The sequence below is a fragment of the Diabrotica undecimpunctata genome, chromosome 8 (assembly GCF_040954645.1).
Source record: "Diabrotica undecimpunctata isolate CICGRU chromosome 8, icDiaUnde3, whole genome shotgun sequence".
In the NCBI taxonomy this organism is placed as follows: Eukaryota; Metazoa; Arthropoda; class Insecta; order Coleoptera; family Chrysomelidae; genus Diabrotica; species Diabrotica undecimpunctata.
Window position 1 is genome coordinate 57575163 of NC_092810.1, and position 24830 is coordinate 57599992.

Consider the following 24830-nt stretch of genomic DNA (forward strand, 5'->3'; position numbering starts at 1 on the left):
CTAAGGCAATAGTATATGCTATTATCGGCCTATATTCAGAAAGACATGTTTATGTCAGGGATTTTAACAGCCATTTATTAGGCCCAAGATATATTTTTACAGGAATTCCACAAGAAGCTGTCTTAAGTCCTTTTCTTTTTAATTTATACACAGCTTACCTACATAAATTAAAGTTGAAAAAATATCCTTTTAAGATCATCCAATATGCAGATTACTTCAGCATATACTGCGAAACAAAGAAGAGGGATGAAGCTTTTGGATTTTTAATGGATACTTACAACGTTGTAGAAATATGGTTGGAAGAAAATCACCTTCAACTGTCGGCCACAAAATCAGCAATGACCATTTTCAGTAGACATAATATTTCCAATACCGAAACATTTATAGTAAAACAGCGAGAAATTCATTTTAAGAAGGTAATTAAATATTTGGGCATTATACTGGATCACAAGCTCACATGGAAATTTCACATAGAATATATGTTAAAAAGATGTGAAAAAGGCCTAAACTTTCTGAAAATGACAACTAAAACTTGGTGGGGAACAGATGTTCAGACTACCTTACTTTTTTATAGAACGTACATTCGCTCTATCGTAGATTATGGATGTTGGTTATATGGATCTGTCAGCAGGAACTTACCAAACAAATTAAACATATTTTTAAACCAGTGTTTGCGGATCTGTATTGATGCCATAAAGACAACTCCTATTGAACCCCTTTATGTTGAAGCACTTGAGCCTCCAATTTCTCTTAGAAGAGATTTCTTGGTCGAAAATTTTTACTGAAAATTAAACACCAGAATACTTTCATTTATACCGAATTAATAAATTTAAACAATTATGATTTAACGAATAAATATTGGATAAAGAAAACCTCTCCAACCCTATGTGAAGAGAAAGCACAGTTTCTGCTGATGAAGCTATTAATTTAAAATCACACACAGATATAAATAATTTTGAAACTTTTTTTATAGCGTTAAATTTATTAAACCAAATTATGTAAACACTGGAAGAGCAAATACCAACATTATAACAAGCATCTTATCCAATTGGGATTACTACAGTACTATCTACACGGATGCCTCCAAATCAGAAGACGGTACAGGATGTGCCTTTTACATCCCCATAGAGAAGGTAGAATAAATGTTCAAATTAAAAGCAAATATTTTCATATTTAGTGCGGAAGCAATTGCCATATATCAAGCCCTACTTTTTGTTTCTAACAGGGAATCCTCCGTTATTATTGTTTCAGATTCCATGTCAGTTCTCACAGCCATTAACCAATCTTTTTTTCCAACCACATACTCCAATCCCTACATAATATTAATTAAAAAATTAGTGAAACACAAAACACTGAAACACTAAAGGAAAATAAAAAAATGTGATATTTATATGGGCCAAAGCACACAGTGGAATTAAACATAATGAACATGTGGACAAACTAGCCAAATTATGTATTTATTTAGTGGATACCACAGAATATCTACCAAGTATTTCTGATTTGGTTGCTTCACGCAAGGCAGTTTTAAAATATAAATGGAGTGATCTATGGTCTGAGTTTTGTTTTACCAATCCAAATAGATACACTTCTTTGCACACAACTGTCCCTGTTGCACATTGGCATAGAACTTATAATGTCCCTAGGCGTTATATAACAACCATATCTAGGCTAAAATTTGGACATGCTTGTTTTCCTGCTCATCTTTCAAGAATTCATATGATCGAGAGTAAAAACTGTGTGGAATGTGGAGTAGAAGGTGACCTAGATCATGTAATTTTTGGTTGTGCTAGATATAATTTGGAATCCACCTTATTATACAATAATATAGTTGATATTACCCGTAAATCTCCGTTTAACGTTTTATCTGCCCTAGCGACTCAAAATAGATTAATTTACGATTGCATAATCGATTTTTTAACCAAATGTAATATTTTTCTTTAGTTAAAAAAAATTGTTTTTACTTTTTACCTGTTTTCTCTTTTATATGTTTAATCCTATTTACCGTGTGCAAATAATTCAGAAACTTTTTACTGCGCCTAATGAGATGAAAAGATCATGTAACTGGCTGTATGCCGAAGCCATATAAAAAAAACTAATTTTAAATCTAAATAGTAAATATAAGCTTGTCAAATATACAAAAATCCCAATAATCCACCCTTAATAAATAATTTGTAAAACCATTATTTTAAAAATATGTAAAAAGTAAAAAACACAATGCATAATGTTTTAAAACTGATTGGAGACAAAATGAGTCTCCGCGGGTTGCCTCTATTTTACAAGAGATCAGAAGAAAGTATACAAAACGCTGACGTCCCTGGAAACGTTGGTCTAATCGATGGCTAATCCTTCGGACCATGGGAAAATTTTTCATTTAAAACAAAAAGCGATTAACAATGCGACCAACAACTCAAAGCACTTAAAGTACTCTTTTCAGAACGAATCCAAAGGACCCTTCAACACTAACTTTGACAATTGTTAGCCTAAATAGTGAGGGACTAACGAAGGACAAGCAGGACATTCCTGCTGAATTTAGCAGAGATAAGAAATGGGACATACAGGAAATGCATAAAAATAAAAGTACATGAAAGCCAAACATACATGAAATGCGTATAATTGTAAAGAGGCCACACTTAAAGAACAATGTGGTAATTTTTGCAAGACTAGATCTGAGTCTACTATCGGTAGATATAATAACATAAAATATAATTAAGAGTGGCGATATCACAGTAAAATTAGGATACAAACCACCAGGAGAAACGTTTAGGTTCTTGGTGACTCATAATTTCGGAAATCAGAACACAAGTTCGTCGTGGGAGAATTCAATAGTCACGTTACCTCTTGAAGGTATAGTAAGCCGGATAATAATGAACAAGTTTTAGAGGAGTGGGCAGAAGCACACAAACAATAGCTTCATAAGCTCTGATATCTAGAACTGCTTGTGATATTATTCCTAATATATTAACCCTCCGTTAGGCACGGGGTCTACAATCGTAGACCACTTCTTTTCAAACACTTGTATACCTCTGTCATTTCCTCTTACATGCGCGTGTATCTCAGTAGCTATTGCTAAAGGGCGTCTTATTCTAATTTATGGTTTTATTTGTGTTCGGCACTTCAGTTGAGTATTTTGTTAAGCATAAAACAGTACTGGTCTACGATTGAAGACCACGTGTCCACTGACGTTACAACATCTGGCTACATGGCAGATATTATTTGATTCTATTGTCTTTAAAATTCAAGGTAACTTTTATTTATTACCATTAGGTACACTTTTAGTTACTGTGATATATTTTAGATCATACTATGTCTGATAACAAAAGAAGACGGGTGAAACGAAGCAACGACCAGGAAGTTTGGTCTCGATATTTGAGGAGATATCAGGTGGGGAAGAAGAAGACTGTGATGATGAGTCTGAAGATGATCTCAATATAAATGTGAATTTTGCTGAAAGGAGTGATTACGAAACAGACTCTGAATTAAAAACATCGGAGCAAGAGGAATTGGCCCAAGATGAAGGAACGTCAGACGACTCTGATAAAGCACGTCCTTTAAATTTTTACACAGAAAGAGACAGGGTGACTAAATGGAAAAAGAATAGATCCAATTTACAAGTTCGTATCCGTTCTTAGAATCTCATCAAACTTATGCCAGGTACAAAAGTAAACGCACGCACTGTTTAAACTGAAATTGATTGCCTGAAGTTATTAGAGTAATAACAGTTTCTACAAAATATTTTTATTGAAAAGATACGGAGCAATTACCAAAGAAATCAAGATTGTAGACAAACTAATGAAACTGAAATTCGTGCATGTATTGAAATATTGTTCTTGATTGGTATTCTTAGAAGTTTCAGAAAAAATTTACATAAAATATGGGATAATTCTCAAGGATTCGGAGTTGAGTTATGCTACCTGGCAATGAGCGGGAAAAGATTTCGATTTCTCATAAGATGTCGACGGTTCGATGATGTGGAGACAAGAACAGAGCAAAGAGAAATTGATAAACTTGCACCCATTAGAGAACTTCTAGAAATTCCTAGTGAGTATCTAACAGTAGATTAACAACTATTAGCATTTAGGGGATGTTGTGCGTTTAAGCAGTACATCCAAACGAAGCAAGCCAAATATGGCATTTAAACATTTGCTCTGGTAAACGCAAAAACCTTTTACACATTCAATTTGGAAACTTACGTGGGAACTCAGCCAGAAGGTCCATACAAATTAGTAAATACCAGTAACAAAATAACTCTTCGGTTGGTAGAGCCCATCGCAGGTTCCAGTCGTAATATTACGGCAGACAACTGGTTTAGCAGTTTATCATTGGTCAACAGTTTACTAAAGAAAAAACTTACATATTTGGATACTGTAAGAAAAAGCAGACTAGGGATTTCTCAAGAGTTTCTGCCACAGAAAAATCGAGAAGTTAAGTCGTCTCTTTTTGGTTTCCAAGCTGATTGTACTATGGTGTTGTATGTCCCAAAGAAAAGTAAGTCGCTGGTATTGATATCCTCCATGCATAATGATGATGCTATAGATGAAGATACTGGAGATGATAGAAAGCCAGTAATGATCACTGATTATAACAACACCAAAATCTGCGTGGATATGGTAGATCAATTGTGTCAGAATTATAACGTCGCAAGAAATACACGATGTTGGCCATTGGTTGTGTTTTACAATTTATTGAATATTTCTGGCATAAACGCCCTCTGCGTTGTTAAGGCTGATCATCCCAAACTGAGAAAATAAAACGCAGTGACTTTCATGAAAATTGGGAATTAATCAGACCACAAATTGAATGAGATAGCGAGCTTAATCTCTGCTGGGCAAAGAAAATAATCCCCCTTAACCCCCTGTGCGACCTGAGAATTATGTCGAACGTTGCCATGTTTGTCCTCGAAATTTGGACAAATCTTCTAGAAAGTCTTGTGTGCAGTGCGGAGCGTTAGCATGCAAAAACCATATGAAAGAAATCTGCAATGATTGTATAACTGACTAAAAATTTGATGTTTTCTGTAGTCTCTAAGTCATACAATTTTTTAAAATTACTTTTATTTATGTGATTTTGGGTGATTCTATTCTAAGTATTGTTAAGTACAACAATTCTTCTTTTGTGAAATTTAACTAAAGTTCTTATTAAAGCAAAATAATTTTAATGGTTAATAAAAATTTTAAAATGTATGGAGTAGTCTTTTTATTGTCTAGTAAAGAAATAATTAAACCTTTTGTTATAAAAACTGGTCAGTATCATTAAGAATAATTCAACAAATATACCTAATGCAGAAATATTATTAAAACTATGAAACTTTCATGTTAAATAATATAAATAAAATGGTCTACGATCGTAGACCGCGTGACCAACCGTGTCTCAGTTTACCACGTGCCTAACGGAGGGTTGAAATTCATAAATATTGTTTGTTATATTTTAAATTTCGCTATTGTGTAAGTAGAACTGTTTTTAATCAAAAATCGTATATGCAAGCACTAGTTCAAGTTTATCGAATACACATTACGATAACAAATACCCCAGTTTACCTTATTGCAAATAATCTCAGCGTGACCTTGCTTACACATGCAAAACAAAGTTGAGCGATCATGTCACAAGTTAAGATGGTTTCTAAATAAAGATGGAAGTACTGATTCGAGCAATATGTATGAATTATATTATATAGCATAACATTATACGCTGCATCAAAAGTTTCTATGAACAAAACTTAAAGACTCAACATAATACCCAACAATATCGCAGGGTTACGCAATAATAAAAATAACAAAACTTCTTTTCCAAAGAAGATTCAATTTATAAAAAGGACAAATTTACTTTTGGAGGGATAGTTTTGGTAGAATGGATATGATACACTGTAGTAAGATGACATGAAACCTTATTAAAAAGCTCAGCTGTGACCAAACTGAGACAAAGCAATACTACAAAGTTACTCCAGGTCAAGTAGGTACTCATCAGCTCCTGTTAAACGGAAAGCACAACTTAAGATCACAAAAATAAAAAATAACTAGAAGACTTTAATCCAAACAAAATTTTCTCGAGAGACCGTTCATAATTAAAAAATTAAACCAAATCATCCATCCAGATTTATATCAGACACGTAAAACTGATATACGGAACTGGTCCCTATACTAAGACCTAACAAGATGGATGATTGTCGTCAGACTAAGGCAGGAGGCCTTACGTTTAATATTTTTAGGAAACCAAGTAACTGCTTGGACTAGAGATAGAATTCGGGGGGTGATATCGATCCTTACAGGTTACGCTTTTCCTGTGAGAGTCCAAAACTCAGCCAATCAGAAATATGTCCCAGGTGTCAGAAGAGGGAAGAGACAGTCGAACACTTTGTAGGTGACTGTTTAGCCTTTGCTAACACGAGGCAGCAATGGTTATACTCCCACCAAACAACCCTTAAAGAACAAATCATGGAGAGCAAGAGTGAGATGCTTGACCGTTTTATCAAGCAGATCAGGCGTGCTAAATGAAATGAAATCCCGAATAGGGATAAATATTTATGAATCTCACTGGAAGGAAATTAATAAAGCAAGGGCAAAGGATAAAATCATGAAGCATTAACGAACATTGAATAAAAAATGAAGTTATAAAAAAATTATGAGATTATATTAACATATAAAAAAGCAATTCTTTAAAATTAAGATACGTGACTATAATATTATTTTCAATATTTGGGACAGTAGCCTGTAGGATCTCTCCGACAATGTTTTTAATTACAAAAAAATATTTTTTAAAAAATTGATTAGCATTCAAAAGAGATTTGGAACTTTTATTGGTAAAAACGCCAATTAAGTTTTTTTAAATTCTACAAAATGAATCAAATATAAAAAAAGCTGCTCCGAACAACATTCCCTATCTTGGTAGAACGGATTATGGTAGAAGTGGAATATTAAGAAGCATTTATTTATAACGTTGAATTTTAAAATCCTGTATACCATTAATATTTTCTTTGATATCATGTGTGATATGTCAGGCTTGGAGGCTATCCCTGGTCCCCGAACATGAAAAGTATACACATTGGTTTAATCGTATTACTAACATGTCAGACTTAGAAGACGAGAGAATAGAAGTTCAGGCAGATTTTAAGAAAAACGACAATAGTAAAACAGACCATTTGTAAATACTGACTGCAGATGCACAACTTAAGTATTTCCTCAATTTAGCTAGATTAATTGTTAAAAAGCGAACAAGCTATAGATTCGAAATGGGACGCCGCTGCATTGGGTCTAAATATAAATGAAAGGAAAATAAAATATATGGAGTGCACAAAGTCGAATCGACATAGGAATCTACTACCTACTCTTAATAATAAATGACAGCAACAACATCGGTCAAGCAATAAAAGCACGGATTCTTAGTGGTAATAAGTGCTTTTATGGACACAAAGACTAAATGAAAAGTTAGTTACTGAATTGTGCGTCTAAGCAGCTTAGTATTATATAAAACAGTAATTAGACCAATGGTCACATATGGATGTAAAACATAAACCCTCTCAACGACTGATGAAAATCAATTGAAAATATTTGTTACAAAGTTAACAAAGAAAAGTTACAAAGACTAAACTGACTTGGCCACTTAAAAAGAATACTAAATCATCAATATGGTTTTAGATCCAAAAGGTCCGCCATAGATGCGGTCACAGAAGTAACCGCTTTAGTCACGCAGGATACAAAGAGATAGGTGATTCTCATCCTGCTTGACATGGCATCATGGGAAAAAATCTTGTCCAGGCTGAGAGAATCGGGCGTTAGTGAGTACCTAGTCAACGTAATTGACAGATACTTTACTAAAAGGTCCATAAGGGAAAAAGATACCAGCATCAGTTTGTCGCAAAATGGTCCACAGAGCTCGTTACTAGGTCCCACTCTGTCGAATATCCTGTACGACGGGGTGTTGAGGCTACAGATGCCACAGGGATGCAAAAAACGGACATGGCTATTGCGGCTAACACAGCTCTGCCTCTTATTAGTAGGTGATCAGAAAGGACGATCTACAGCTAGCACCTCAGAAAACTGAGGTGGTAGTTCTCAAAGGAAGTCGGAACAAATCCTATCTTCGCTTTATAGTGGAAGGTGTGAAGGTTACACTGGTTAAATCGGTTAAGTATCTCGGAGTTGGTTGTCGGAAGCATTAAGGTTCGAAGTACACGTTAAAAAGACGGTAGAGAAGGAGAACCAAAGTCTGAAGGCGTTGATACGGAGTTTTCCAGTCGGTTTTAACCTACGCTGCCCCCGTTTGGTGTAACGCGCTGAAAACTGCGAAATACGTTAAGTTGATGTAGACTTCGCAAAAGTAGAATGCTCCTAAGGATATCTAGCGCAGACTGGACGGTTTCAAATGAGGTTCTTTGTGGACAGTCTGTGTAGCTTGTCTTTATTGTTAAAAATGAATTTTTCTGTAGAAGAGTTGACAGATATGATCGTGCATCTTGCATCCAGAATATATTCCAGAATATATAACGGAGGAAGCCAAACGCAAGAGCTTTTAAAAATTAATGGATCGTTTTGTTCGCACTGGGTTAGTCGTATATAAAAAAAAATGAGAGAACCAAAATTATTCTAGGTAAAGAAAAGAAATATGATGTACTAATTGCTACTACTGAAATCCCCACATCAGCACTCGTGAAATTTCACGTCAACATGACATTAGTCAAACTTCGGCGGCAAAATCCTTCGTAAACATAAACTGCATCTTTACCGCATACAGTTACATCAAGAATTGACAGTCGATGATTATCAACGCAGATTAACTTTTTGTCAATGGTCTCAGCAGCAAGTGCAAAGAGACCAATTTTTTTTCGATTATGTTATTTTTGGAGATGAGGCTACATTTCACAAAAGTGGAAAGGTGAATCGGCATAATTTTTATTACTGTGCATTAAGCAATCCCTATTTTGTTAATATTCATAGTCAAACTACGTGGTCTATATTTAGGGTGAGATTGGACCACATTTTTTAACAATCGTGTAGACGGTGCAATATATCTGGATTTTCTAAATAATCATTTGCCAATACTACCTCAAAATGTACTACTTAATATTCGACAAAGAATGTGGTTTTTACACGACGGTGCTCTAGCTCACCACACTGCTCACATTCACAATCATCTAAATAAAGCTTTCCTAAGAGGTGGATAGGTAGAGGAGGACCAACTGTTTGGCCACCGCGATCACCGGAATTCTCAAAAATTAATTTTTTCATATAGAGCTGTATAAAAGATGTTGTATACCAGAAGCCTCCAACAACGCTAGATGATATGAAAAATAGAATAAGACAAGCTTTTAATAAAATTGACTTAAAAATGTTAAGAAATGTGGCTCAGTCATTTGAATATGGGTTACAAACTTGTATAGACGTTGGAGGTGGACATTTTGAACATTTACTTTAGACTTATTTTCTTAATATCACATTAATTATTATACATTCATGACATTATTATGGTTTATATTTTTTATTAAATTATTAAATAAAAATATTTTTGTTATATTATCACTCAATACTTATTTCTACTTACAAAAATTGCCCGGAATTTTAGGAAAACTAAAAATATCTGAAACTAATGAGTTTAGGAATATTTCTAAAAATTCAAATACACGGTGATCCGTTTTAAAAAATTGAAAAAATTGTAATTTTGTTTTGTAGTTCACCCTGTATACAAGTTTTAGTCCATGATTTTAATTAAAGTTAATTTAAAAACTACAATGTATTGTATACCTTATTATCTAAAATAAATAATTATTTATGCATTACATTACATTACAGTACAGATGTTTTAATTGTACAGTCGTTTTTTTATACTGTATTGCTTATATAATTCTTTAATAAATCTATGTGGTGTACAATAGTGATAATTCATTTATATTAATTTTGTCTCTCTCTGTATAACGATCTCTCCTTATAATGATGAAAGTTCTCGGTCCCTTGCATATCCTCATAGAGAGAAAGGACAGTAATTTTAAATACAATCAAAATTCTTTTATAGAAACGAAAGAATTGGTTTTATATTTATAAAATTAAATAAAAACTTTCAAAGCATAGTCGAGTCATAGTCGAGTCCAGTCCCATTTGGACTTTTACCAACAATATTTTATATTAAATTACAGAAATTCGAGTGCTACTACACTCAAGAAAAGAATTTATTTATGTTGTATAAATTGAATTTAAAAGGAAACCTTTTATTAATATTAAACTTTATAAGTGTTATTTAGTTATATTTTTATTTTATTGTTGGCATTAGTAGTTTTACGTTCTACCAAGGAAAAGCTCCATTTATATAGGATATTGACGTGAATACATAGCGTATACAATTTAAAATATCTTTGCCTAACTAACTTTTAAAAACTTTGTCTCTTATTTTCTAAATTATTTAAAAAATGAAAATGTTTTATTTATATTCTCAGCAGCAATATTACATTTCTTATAATTTATGGTTTTGTTCGGTCATCCACACAAGACTACGAAGAGGAAGATATTGAAGTAATCTATCATGATGTATAAAAATTATTAACATCAAAAAACACGAGCTCAATATTAATTTTTATGGATGTTTTTAATGCAAAGATTGGCGAAGGAGAGAAAGAAGACATAATAAAATATGGTCTATGAATACAAAATAAAAGAGGACATAAGTTGGCATCTTTCTCTGCAAAAAATCAAACTAGTAATAACTAGAAAGCAGAATATATGCTAAGTGCATATAAATGCATATACTGCGTACGTTTACTTATTGTGAATAAGATTGCATATTAAAGCTAAACATGAAATATTTTGCATATTTTAAAAATAAATTATACAGTTTAAAGTTTAAAATTTTTCTCTTAGTTGTAATTTTATAACTTGGATATGAACGAGCTTATTATTTATCGCTCATTATTCATCTGAATTTCCCTTTACTACCTGAATTTAATAATCATAGGTTTTTTTAAAAAATATATTATTTTATTGGCGTAGCAAGTCATAGGTATCTACCTGCTTCTGGAGATATAATTATTTTGTCAGTTTCTGGCAATTATTTATTTAAAATAAATGTATCGTGTTTAGTGTTTTTATATCTACCATTCAAAAAAGTTATTAGATGAAGTGTTTTTCCAAGTTAAAGCTATACTAAGACAAATTATTTGTAAAGCATGTTCCAAAATCGTAAGTTTCATTCATTTCACATTTTATTTGCAAAATGAGGAACTGACAAACTAAAGCATCGTTTACCACAAAAGAAATTTTTTAGAAAAAACTATTTTTATTGAAAAAATTTGCTTTTACTTATGTAAAAAACGGGCGTAGTGAGGAGTATCAAAATAGAAAAATTCTTCAAATTGTAGACAATTAAGCTCTTGTCTTTTAGATTCTAGTATGAAAATTGATTTATTTTTGGTGCTTGAAGATTTTTTTTATTCTATAGAAGTTCTGTGAGAATAAGTTTCAAGTGGTCAAAGATTTAAAAACTGTGATTAATAAGTTGAAGCTAACAAAATTGCATTAGGAGCCGTTCAGCAGTCAATTCATACCTCTCTTTAAAATGTTCAGGATCAAGATGAACTAAAAAGAGAAAAAATATTTGTTTAATAAAGACCTGTGTAGAGCTTTGTTAGCAGGAAACACTCCATTAAAAAAATTGCAAGAATCATTTTTAAGAAGTATTAAATAATAAACTTTAGTATTTAATCAAAATTTTTGTTAAAACAATGGTTTACACAAGGGCGGACTATTTAGCTCATAAACATTTATGATATTTTTTATGTCACACTATTATAACTAGGCCCCATGAAAACATGCTGAGAAAGCACGAATTACCAAAAAAACAGAACCTTTCTGTGGCGGTATTTTACGAGTAGGTACTATAATTTTTCCGGGTTATAACAGTTTACTTCTTCACTGTGTATATCATATATAAAATGGATCATATAACTTAGTTTTACAAAAAACAGACAATGTGTTCAAGTGGGAGTTCGGTTCTGCATCGATAACTATAATGTTGTATTCAATATGGGCTCCGAATATTTTTAACATTAACAAAGTTTAATGTAAGTTATAAATTGTGAATCTTAGTGATATATTGAAATAAACTGTAAGTGTACAAACTCTTTACATAATATTCAGTTAAATTAGCATTAAAGTCAGCAAATTGCAATTCTTTGTTACTGTTGTCAATAAACAAATCCAGTTTTACCAGCAAATAACCGCTTTTAGTAAAGACCGATATATCTGTTTTAGCAGGTGTACAGAATCGGACTTATTTTTCACAAACGCTTATCGAAATGAATTCAAACATGGAATCGCACAACAGTTTTACAATACAAGACCATCAAAATCATAAAAACACATCACAGTCATACTCTTCGGCAGCGTCGAGGGTGCAATTTCCTTTAAATTCCCAAGCAATTATCTTTAGTGCCTTAGAAAACACTTCTTCTTCTTCTTCTGGTTCCTATCCGTTTCGGATGTTGGAAATCATATTGGCAATCATGACCTTGCTCGCTGCGGCTCAAAACACCAAAACACCTTAGAAAACACCAAACTTCAAAACTACCTTCTCCCACTTGAAAATATAATTCAACCGAAAAATATAATCTTCTCTTCTAGATTATCTAATAATCGCATATGTATGTATTTATCCAATAAACAAATAGTGGACGATTTTATAAATAATCATGGTCAAATAGAAATACAAGGTGAAATTGTCAGAGCAAGAAGGTTAGTTACACCAGCGGAACGACTTGTGCTCTCCGGCGTATGTCCTTCAATACCGCACGACTTGCTAATCAATGAGTTACATAAAATCGGCATAGTTCCTGTGTCCCCCATGACCGTCCTTAAAATAAGTGCTTCTATGCCTGAGTACAATCACATCCTTAGTTTTCGAAGACAAATCTATATCAGTCCGCACAATCTAACACTACCAGAGTCATTTACTCTTGTTTTTGACAACACGACATATAGAATATTCATTTCTCAACACAGTTTAGTTTGCTTTAGATGCAAGAAGCCAGGACACATCGCTTCACAGTGCTCCGAACCACTAGCTCAACTAAACCCCAACCAAAACAATGAAGCATCGGTATCCAGCGCAACAAATGTATCCTTGCAAGCATCTAATGACACAAACCCTTCTCAGTGTGAACAAATGTCTATTTATAATATCCCGGAGATACCGAACAAAGTAGATGCATCAAATAAGGACAGTCACATAATTAATCAACCAAAAAGAAACTTTGATGACATTATTTCACCTGAAGCAGATCCATCTTCAAAAGAATGTAACATTTTTGCACCATCTAAAGTCCAAGCAAAATCTAAAAAAGCTAAAATTAGTTCAGCAAGTACTTCTGAATGCTCATTTTCTCTCTTACTTGACCCTGCTAAAAACTTCATAGAAAATCACCCTCTACCTTTCCCTCTAAACGTTGATTAACTTAACATGCTCCTAATGAATATCACGGGGTCAGCAGATCCTATAACCACAATTCAACAATATACCACAGACCTACCAGATTTGTTCGATATGCTCATTCAAGTTTATCCCCATTTAAAGGAAAGATCCATAAAACGTAAACAATAACTAAAAACATTAATTAAAAATATCCCTTGTTGTCTAGTCCTTTCTGACTCTCTCAGTGCAGTCAAAGTTATGCAAAATGTATACCCTAATCACCCCATTGAGAAAATTATCAAGGCCGAATTAATGAAAGCTCAAGAAAATTTCAGAAGAGTCCTCTTCCTATGGATACCATCTCATATAGGCATAGAAGGGAATGAGGAAGCAGATACTAGTGCGCGTAACGCTATCACCAGTGGCACATCAAAAACAGAGTGTCGGAGTATCGCAGGCGATCTAAAAGTTTATTTCAGAAATAAGGTGTTAAGTGCGTGGAATCGGGAGTGGAATAACTCTAGTTCGAAACCATCAAAACTGATATTTTTTCATGGAAGTCCACAGCTAGAAGTAGAAAATGCCAAACTATTATTACACGTCTACGACTTGGACACTGTAGGTATACTCATGCCTATCTCTTCTCAAATAGTGAACCTCCAAAATGCGAAACATGCAATACAGTAGACAGTATAAAGCACTTTTTGATAGACTGTACTAAATATGTAAATCAAAGACAGTCTTACAATTTGCCAAATAACCTGAAAGCACTCATCAACAAAAGTTTAGTTCCGAACAATTTATTAGGTTACTTAAAATGTATTAATATGTTACACAAAATTTAACTTAATTAATTGTTACAAATGTTCAAATATTCACAAATTGTAATTAATTATTACAATGATTAATTGTTACAAATGTTAAATTTAATATTATTACAAAAATGTTACAGGAATATCGCTAATAACCTTTGGGTGGAACCGACTTTATTTCTTTAAATAAAAAAAAATTTGTTCAAGTTTCAACTTTTAATATTACTAAACAACACAAATATGATATTAAGAAAAAAAATGCTATCTGGTTTCCTATTGGTCATAAAAGTTTTGGATTTTTTTTTGGAAAGTGCCTTTTTTTACTAGTTTTTTATTGTGTTTACTTACAACCGTATAAAATAAAAAATTTCAAAGTTACTAAACGTTTCTAAGCTAAAAAGCCCATTTTCAAACTGCTCTTTAATAATAAATTTAATACAATCTTGAATTCTTTTTTTTAATCTTAAAAATGAAGCCTTATGGAATCGATTGCCATTTACAAAATACCTCTGAGTGACTGATTGGGCAATTACAGTTGTTTAAATAATCGCTCTCCGGAATAAATAAAGTGAATAACTTGGACTGTCACAATTCTGAGTAGTTATATTATAGGCCATTACGTAAGAAACAAAGTTATTTTGTAACATTTATAAATTATAAATATATTATAATATAAAATATAAATTATAAATTACTGCATAAATAAGGGTTTTTGAAATTATCTCGGTCAATTTCTTATGTATTTTAATTTTGAAACTATCAATATTAAAGAACTTATTATGTTGTATAACTTTTATTTGAAACATTTTTGTCTAAAATGTATAAGAAACTTTTTATTCGCAATTTTTTTTTTTCACTTTTTACGATTATTTAATACAAAAACAAAGCAAAATTAGCTGTATTTCTTCACATAATTGTCATCAGCTACCCCTCATATACCTTTTAGAATCTTTAAATAACTGTATAAGATTTTTCATATATTATAAGGTTTTTTTTTCTTGTCTGTGATAGGCAAGTCTAATGTAAAAAAACTGTAAAAAATCACTGATTTCAAGTAAAAATCTCATACAGATATTCAAGGGTTCTAAAAGGTATATGAGGGAAAACTGATGAAAAATCCCTGAAGTCATATAGTTGATTTTGCTTTGTTTTTTTTACAATCTGTAAAAGTGAAAAAAATATTTTTTGTCTATAAAACGTTTCATATAAATTTTAGAGTTAAACGGTATAAATAAAGATCTTAAAAAGTTGTGTGATTTTAAAAGTATCCAAATTAAATTACATAAATATTTGTTCGAGATAATTGCAAAAAATCATTATTTTTGCAATACTTTTTAAATGTGAATAACTTGTGTTTGTACAAGTGAATACATTTGAATAAATGTGTTTTTTGCATAACGACATGAATCATATCTACTTGAAACTATCATCATCATCATCAAGTAGCCTCTAATGTCCATCTGAATCCAATTTGTAGTCACTCTTTTTATGTCATCTGTCCATCTCGTTGGGCGTCGACCTTTATTTCTGTTAGCTTGTATTCGGGGTCTCCATTCCAAAATTCTTTTTGTCCACTGGTCATCAACTGATCTTGCTACATGACCTGCCCAGCTCCACTTTTTAGTGTTGTTATCCTTTCAATAACGTCTGCTACTCCTGATCTTTTGCGCATATTAGCATTGGGTATTCTATCACGTAGAGAAATCCCTAACATTATTCTCTCTATTGCCCTTTCCGCAACTTGTAGTTTACTCACTGTTGTTCTTGTGAGTGTTAGGGTTTCTGCGCCGTAAGTCATCACTGCCAAAATACACTGATTAAATACTTTTATTTTCAGACACATTGGAATCTTAGACCTAAAAATATCCTTCATCTTTCCAAATGCAGTCCAAGCTAGGTTTATTCTTCTTTTCAGCTCGATTGTTTGGTTGTCTCGACTTATTTTGATCTCATGGCCCAAGTATTTATAGGAGTCAACTGGCTCAATATCTTTGTCTTCTACTGAGATGTTTTTGTTGTGGACTAAATTGGTCATAAATTGTGTTTTTGAAAAATTTATTTTAAGACCAACTCTTTTTGTGGCAATATGGAGTTCTTGGAGCATTATCTGTGCCTGATCAAAGCTGCCTGCAATAAGAACGATATCATCTGCAAATTTAAAGGTTATTTAAAAATTTTCCATCTTGAACTTAAAACTGTGGTAATTAGTTATTAAATTCTGCTAAATACCAATGGAGCAAACATATGATTTAGATGAATCACTCCAGAATATATGTGAAACCTTTAACAAGACCAGAGAAGAACATCTAATAGAAAATAAAGACAAGAGGAAAAGTTGGATTAATGACAATATACTGCAACTCGCGGAAGAAAGAAATAAACCACAGAATAACAAACTAATATACAAACATATTCAGAGACAAATAAGAACCGAAATACGAACGGTCAAATAAAACTGGTTAAAAACACAGTGTAAAGAAATATAGTTATTAGAACAAAAACACGATACATTTAGTATGCATAAAAAGGTAAAACAAGCAACTGAACTTCAAAAATCTAACACAGCTAGCAAACTGCAACTCTTTGATGGTAATAGTTCTGAACAATATTATGATGATGATGATATAGTCCGCATCAGATAAAGTGGAAAAAGAAATATCACAACTATAAGATGGCAAAGCTCCTAGACCTAATAATGCATATTCTGAACTTATAAAGCTATTTAATAGTAAAATTACTCAACGACTAACAAAAATATTCAATGACATATATTTAAACGGAGTAAAACCAAAATCATTCCTGAAGTCAACGTTTATTGCTGTACCAAAGAAAACAAAATCCGTATCCTGCAATGATTTCCGGACCATCAGCTTAATATGCCACATTTTAAAGGTATTTCTAAAAATCATACATCAAAGAATATCTAGACTGTGCGAAGAAAAAATCAGCCGTACAGTTTGGTTTTCGGAACGCAGTGGGTACAAAAGATACAAGAGAAGTTTTCTTTTAGAGAAAGTAAAAAAAAGAGAAGAGAACGGATAGGCACTACAAAAAGAAGAAGAAGCCAAATATCAACCAGATAGACCAAATACTTTATAAGTTATTCAATTTGTTTATCAAGAAGAGCGATTGTTTAAACAACTGTACTTGCCCAAACAGTGACTCTACAGGTTTTTTAAATCGCAGTCGATTTTATAAAGCTCCAGTTTTAGGGTATTTTATAAAAATTTCAACATTTTATTAAATTTTATATTGAAAACAGTTTGAACAGAGGCTGATTTTTAACTTTTAAACATTTATAATAACTTTTTTATGCTACACGCTTATAATGTGTGTCCGTAAAGTATGGAATAAATTTCCTAAGTGAAAAACCTTTTTAAAAAAATCTAAAACACGTCGATTTTTAAATTTAATGTTCTACATTTTACAATAAAATTTCATTATACAAAATGATACACATTACAGTGATGACGTCATCGGCACTTTTTTAAATGTAACACCCTGTATTTTAGGACATTTTTAGATCGATAAAAATGAGCTGATTTCAAAAAAGTATAATACTCGGGTCTAATGGATATAATTTAAAAGATATGCTCTTAGAAAATAAATTATTTATTATCAATTGCAAAAAAGTAACCTACTTTTCGTTTTTGGTAAACTATAATTATTTTTAGTAACGTTCAATAACAATTAAGAAGTAAAATAATTGTATTAATTCGTGAATGTTCTGTATTATTGCTTAAAATTAATTTTAAGTAGAAATGAATTTGAGTGTAAAGCAAAGAACTGAAATACTCATGATGATTGGGTATGGAGACAAATCGCGAACTCAGATGGAAGTGTGTAATTTATTTAATGATAAATATCCAGAAATAACCATCATGCAGTCAACCGTAAGTAAGATTGAAAAGAAATTTCGAGAAACTGGTACGGTTGAAAATGCACGCAAATCAGGTCATCCTTCTGTAAATTATGTTACAACATTAGATGGTCTACTTGCTTTTGAAGAAGATGCGCACACTTCTGTTCGTAAGGTTAGTAGTGATCTCGATGTTTGCAAAACAACGGTACACAAAGTACGTAAAAGTAAGTAAAGTAAGTAAATTGCACAGTTGTACAGCAATTAAACGAGGATGATCCAGATAAAAGAATACAATTTTGCGAAATAATGTTTTTTTCTGATGAGGCTACATTCAAATTAAATGGCGAGCTCAACCGTCAGAATTGTAGATACTGTGCAAAAGAAAACTCCAACTGGATGCGAGAACATCATACACAATACCCGCAAAAGGTAAACGTATGGGCTGGCATTGTAAGAAATAAAATCGTTGGACCCTACTATTTCGAAGGTAATTTAAACGAGCCAGCATACCTTCAGTTTTTAAGTGGGTATCTCGTACCTACTTTAGTTAATTTATTCCCAGTACAATTAGTCTTGGAGGTTTTGATAAAAATTTATGTTTTCAACAAGATGGTGCGCCTCCGTACTTTTTTTTTCAAAAAACGAAATTTTTCCGAACAGGTGGATTGGAAGACCTGGACATATTAAATGGCCAGCGAGGTCGCCGGACCTCAATCCTTTGGATTATTTTATGTGGAATCATTTAAAGAATGTTGTTTATAAAACGAAACCTGCAAATATTGGAGACTTAAAAAAAAGAATTCGTAAATAAATAAACAATATTTCTCAAGAAAGCATAAACAAGGTTTTAGAAGAATTTGTACAATTATTATCTTATTTTCTTAGCGTATATCTTTCAAATTATATCCGTTTGATCGACAGTATTATACTTTTTTGAAATCAGCTCATTTTTATCGATCTAAAAATGTACCAAAATACAGGGTGTAGTCATCACTGTAATGTGTATCACCTTGAATAATGAAATTTCATTGTAAAATGTAGGGCATTAAATGTAACAATAGACGTGTTTTAGATTTTTTTAAAAAGACTTTTTATTTAGGAAATATCGAATTTAATCTATACTTTACGGACACACTGTATCTGGCTTAATGTAAACCTAGCGAAAAAACACACTTTCCAGAAGAGAAAAATCAGAAACTTCTATGACCAATAGAAACCAATATAGCATTTTATTCTTAAAATGATAGCATTTTATTCTTGAAATAATAGTATTTTATTCTTAAAATAATAGCATTGTATTCTTAAAAGCATATTTCCATTGGATATTAATATTAAGAGCTAAAAATTGAATGTATACCAAATAAAGATCTATATCTTATGATCCAAATTATTAATGGCATATACAGTAAAGGAGTAAAAAGTTATAACCGGTAAAATGGTGGTACTCGCAAAATACCGCCACGAAAAAGATCGGAAGAACTCCGTTTTTTTTTAGATTAGAACTTCAGATTAAAGAGCTCTGACCAAAAATTTCAATATGTCGGCTTCTATTGCATGTAGAAACTTTATTTTTTTTAAACTGGAGCAGCGTAACAAAGTTATAAAAATTGTTATTTCTCGGAAAATCCCGGAAAAATAATTTGGTTAAATTTTTCTATAAAAAAAGTTATTAAATTTTACTAATATTTCGTAAAAAATATTTACATTTTATTGATAAGTGTATATTACTTAAATAAATATACAATAATAAATATAAATTAATAAACTACACTTATTTTTTTATTTAATTCTATAGTGTTTTCTTCCAAAGAAAAAACAATTCCTTTTTGATAATTTCATTTAATTAAGATAAGTAGCTAATAAGTGTAAATAATATTTTTGTACTTTACTCCACCAGTTTTTCGTGACAGTATTTTACGAGTATCATCACTTTTAACTACTTTTCGATATATATTAAGTATAAAATGGCTTATAAAATTTAGATTGTCGGTTATGACCTCTTCTATTTTCAGCTCTTAATGTTAATAAATAATGGAAATATAATTTTAATAAAGAAATGGTATCTTGGTTCTTATTGGTCACAGTACGTTTTGTTGTTTTTTTGGAAATTGTGTTTTTTCGCCAGCTTTTCATTAAGTCTACCTACAAGCGTATATAAGGTATTATAAATGTTTATTAGCTAAAAAGTCAATTCTTTTTTAAACTGATTTTTTATAACAAATTTAATAAAATGTTGCAGTTTTTTACATTCCTTAGAAATAAACCCATAAAGAATCGACTTTGATTTATAAAAAAGCTTAGTTATTGTCTGGGCAAGTACATTTGTTTAAATAATTACTTTTCGTAATTTGGTCAATTTGAAATTTAGCACACTTTTATAACTCATTAACTGCCATAATTTTAATTAGTTATAATACATGTCATCATGCAAAAACAATGGCATTAACATTAGTCCAGTTACTGTGACATTTTCCCTTTAAATTTTTTATAACTTCACCGATTTATCTGAAATTTTTACAGTGGGTAGTAAATTAGTTAAAAAACATAAGTTATATGGTGCCGATGTGTGCTTCTACCCCTGGGGTGGTTGGCACCCCATCTAGGGGGTTGAACGTTTTACACTCAAAATATCCCCGGGAATTGAAAGAGAATCAAATTTTAAACAAAAATATCATATAAAGTTTTTTCGCGAAAACAATACTTTTTGAGTTATACTCACTTGAAAAAGTAAACTTTTCGCAAAAAAGAACATGTTTTCCAATGATTTTGTACGAATAACTCAAAAACAAAGCGTTTTATTGAAAAATCTGTAATAAACAAAAATAAAGCTTATAAAAAATCAAAGAGATTGTTTTTTTATTAAGTTTTATAAGTACAATACTAAGCGATTTATAATTGTTTGAAGATGACTTTTTATTTTTGGGATACTATACTCGATGAATTTAACATCAAATATCGGATAATGGACATCTTTTTTGATAAAAACTAATACTACACTTTTTAAAGAGCTAAAAAAAACCTTTAAAATGAGCTATGTTAAAAGCCACTTCGATTAAAACAAAGCGAAATACGAAGGAAAGAATTTGAATTACTCTAGCGTTTAAAAAAAAAACGAGCAATATAAGTAACACTATTTCGATCAGAATTGAAATTAAACGTATATCTTCTACAGTTCATTTTTTTTAGTGTTATTTATAAGTTTTAAAAGTTTAGCCTGTTTAAAATGCGTATTTCTTGGAAAAATCATGTTTAAATTAAAAAATGTTTTTTTTAATTATCTAAAAATTTACATTTTTTCAAAATAAATCTAAAACTAAAAGAGATACGTGAAAAATGGTTCTATACCAAAATGTAGTTATTTTCTTAACAAAAATTTTGATTTTTTTATTTTTGTTGTAGCTCGAAAAATAATAGAGATATAGCTAATTGAAGTTTGAGATACAGCGGCTGACACACCTGTAATCAGCACTTTGGCCCTTTCCTATTTAAAAAGAAAGAATTTTAACATATTTTAATCTACTTAGTCTTGTATCTTTTGAAATTACCTTCAAAATGTTTTTTTTAATGGACACTGTAGCTTAAAAATTAACGGATTTTGGAGCATCAACTTATTTTCTGTATATATAAATGCTTTATTTAAGTATATTCGAAAAACTGGTAACAGACACACTAACACTCACACAAATATGTATATGATACATACATACATACATACATATATATATATATATATATATATATATATATATATATATATATATATATATATATATATATATATATATATATATATATATATATGTTATGTATATAATATAGGCACCTCTAAACTGAACATCTGCTTCAGAGAACTAACGAACACAGAGAAGCGACACCACTCCTTTGAAGTTGCGTGGGCAAGCCGCCAATGAGTGCCAATGACAGGAGTACCTCAGATCTCGAAGACATTTTAGAAGCTGGGAGATACTGTACAATTTTGCTGTATGGCCTTGCCAAAGACACCCACATAAACAAAATGAATAAGGTCGAAGATTATTCATCATTACTTGAACAAATGCGATACGAATCCTTTATTAAAGCCACAATTAAAAAATGTTCCGTTAAATTATCATCTCTTGTTCCAACTGTAAGTGCCCTGGATTAGCATATCAAAAGAGTTTATTTACAAACTCAGATATGACTTGGAAACAAAGAGATTAATATAACGGATTGGGGATGGTTCAAGAGTGATGATATTTTACAACCAATAAAAATGAAAAGTTCACCTGCACCAGAAGAACTATTGAAAATGATTTTTTGCAATTGCAAAAAGGGTTGCGGCTCATCGTGTGGCTGTCGTAGACTAGGTCTATTTTGCTATGTTACGTGTGGAACATTGGCGACAATTGTCAAAACTGTCCTGCAATAGACGAAGAGGTGGAGTTAGAACACGACGAGAATGACGCTTCAGACCATGAATAATTTGATATATTGTAAATAATTTTTATTTTTGTAAATATATTTTGTATACTTTCCAATTTAAAGTATTTTCATGCATAATTTTTTACAATAAAAACATCATGAGTATACTTAATTTTTTTTATTTAGACATTTACCAAAGTGGAATTTGTTTTGTGAGCATAGAGGTGGTTTTTAAGGGTTGAAAATAAGCAACCAATCAAAAAATATTTTATTGATAAGAAAGGAATTTTTGAATATAAATGTACATTAAAAACTTTTGAAGTTGTTTAAAAAGATTTTTTTATATATTTTGACATAGGGGGTAGTTTTTAAGGGTTGAAGTGTTTCAATCAACCAAAATTATTTTATATAAGCAGAGAATTACATTGTATATGATATAAATGCACTACAAAAGCGTTTGAACCTGTTAAACGATTTTTTACAATTATTTTTATTAAAAGGGGTGGTTTTTAAGATTATTTAAGGGTTGAGAATGTACACAATATCCATTATTATAATTGACAATATTTCAATTACCTAATTTAGCACGATTTAAATCCATAAAATGCTTTAATATAAATTTTTTTTATTATTTTCAATAAGGGGTGATTTCGCCCCTTAAAAATAAAAAGCTTACCTAGCGCATATATAACTTTTGAAGAGGGAGGTAAGATAAGCCTAATTCCAAATTATCAGCAAAATCGATTCAGTTATAAAAAATTTAGAGGTATTGACCTCTTTTCCTCCACAGTGACTGCTGGAGTACATTTATAAATTACTGAAAAAATTAAAGTTTTTTATAACTATCTTGGTGATTTGTTAATGTATTTAAATTTTGAAATTCTTAATATTAAAGAACTTTTTAAGATATATAATTTTTATTCAAACCATTAGTCTCTAAACTGCATAAGAAAGATTTTAGAGGCAAAAATTTTTTTACTTTTTAAGATTGTTTAAAATAAAAACAAACTAAATCAGCTGTACGTCTTCACATATGTTTCATCAGCGACCCTTCATATCTCCAGCGTCATATCTTTTAGAACTTTTAAAGATTTTTACGTGAAATCAATGATTTTTCTCAGATAAACTGGTGTATCAGTATGAAACATGCCACAAGAAAATGATTTCAAAATCATAATAACTTTTATATTTTTATTGGGCTCATAAAATTGCAACTTTTATTAAATGCATATGGACCTTATCTATTCCGTATTAATGTCTTCGTGACAACTATATTTAATATACGATAAAAACACATTGTTTGTGTTGTATTGTAAAAAATGTAAACAAGTAAAAACAAAAAATGTAGAAATGTAGATGTAGAAGTTTTTATGTACATAATAATAATAGTCTCCCGTGGTATGTACATTCGGTGCTATAAAAATTCTGCAAGAGAAACATTGTGAAGAAGCTTTTTAATAACGTACCAAAAAATTATTTTAGATAACACTATTTACGATACATCGAAAAAATTAACGGCTATGATATTTTAATAAATTCGTTGTTTTTTTTTGTATGATTGCTATTATATAACGAAGAAGTAACGAAATACAAAATTATTAAAAGTAACTGTGAAAGCAACGAGGAAATTTCTGTAACTAACAAACATTTTTTACAAGTTTGACCGATATAGCCCATCTATTTTAAATCTTTCATTTGTTTAAAACTTTACGATTAAGATTGTCTATTTTGTGTTCAAAATTAGGTACATAAACAATATAAAAGTAACATGTCATTTTCTTGCACCTTTATTTTAAAAAATAATTATTTGTAATACAAAAAAACATACACGTTATATACATAAAACAACAAGTATACCAACACTGGAACAATGTAGAATGAATATTATTACCTGAGAGAAGTTATTTTTAAATCTCAGTAACAGACACAAGTGGCAGATGTAGAAACGTGCAACTTGTTGGATTACGCGGCTGTCAAACTGAAGTAAGTCTAATAAAACTGTATATCACACCTGTCCGTAGCACAAATACAGCATCCAAAGCGGTGGTACATTAATGGAAAACCAATCCGGTGTTGACTACGGAAATTTTGTAGTGTACCAAAGTGATTTTCCAGCGCTTTTGAGACCGTTGCGACATACCCCCATGACAGATCTCGACCAACTGATAGCGCACGCTGGCTGGCTACAGCGACAGAGACTCAACTTGTTTGGTTTCGCTCGGGACTGCGTTCGGAATTGATCATTCCAGTGGATCAGTTGAAATCCTTTAAAAGGAAAACGCATCACAACGAAGTATTTAAAAAAGTTGTTTTTGTTTTTTTATAGTTTCTTTTGGTTTTCAAGGTGTAATAATAATATTAACAAGAGGCCG

At 31.2% G+C, this 24830-nt stretch overlaps 1 protein-coding gene across 2 annotated transcripts in view; it reads right to left on the reverse strand.

The window, feature by feature from the left end:
- The window catches only part of LOC140447587 (prolactin-releasing peptide receptor-like), a 1093989-nt gene extending 1069380 nt beyond the window's left edge, over positions 1-24609 (reverse strand). For both annotated transcript variants that reach the window (XM_072540319.1, XM_072540318.1), the window contains exon 1: positions 24350-24609. The gene's annotated coding sequence lies outside the window, so the exon portion shown is untranslated. The remainder of the gene's footprint in view (positions 1-24349) is intronic.
- Between the last annotated feature and the right edge of the window lie 221 nt (positions 24610-24830).